Source organism: Wasmannia auropunctata, unplaced genomic scaffold (assembly GCF_000956235.1).
Source record: "Wasmannia auropunctata unplaced genomic scaffold, wasmannia.A_1.0 LD336111.1, whole genome shotgun sequence".
Lineage (NCBI taxonomy): Eukaryota > Metazoa > Arthropoda > Insecta > Hymenoptera > Formicidae > Wasmannia > Wasmannia auropunctata.
Genome location: NW_012026779.1, coordinates 37,236 through 37,656, shown reverse-complemented (window position 1 = coordinate 37,656; position 421 = coordinate 37,236).

The following is a 421-nucleotide window of genomic DNA, read 5'->3' as shown; positions in this document are numbered from 1 at the left end:
ATTACCTTTTAAAATAATAGAAAAATTAATCATTTCAACATTGACAAAAGAAAAATTCATATGAAAAAAAATATAACCTATATATATATATATATATGTATATATAATTAATAATATTTTTGGCATTTTGATATTTTATTAAAATATAACTTGGAATCTAATTTCACAAATTGACAATGTCACACGCGATATTATTATATCTATGTATTTCTCAACTTTTACATTAATAAATTTATTATATATGTAAATATTTTAAATATGTAAATATAAAAATGGATAAAAATGGAAATTCGTTGTTAGTAAATATGTATGTCTTTTATTTAAATTGTTACAGTTGTATATATATATATATATACAGGGTGATTCAGAATAACCCCGGTGTCCCTGAAAAGACGTATTCTTGACTCAATTCTAAGACGAT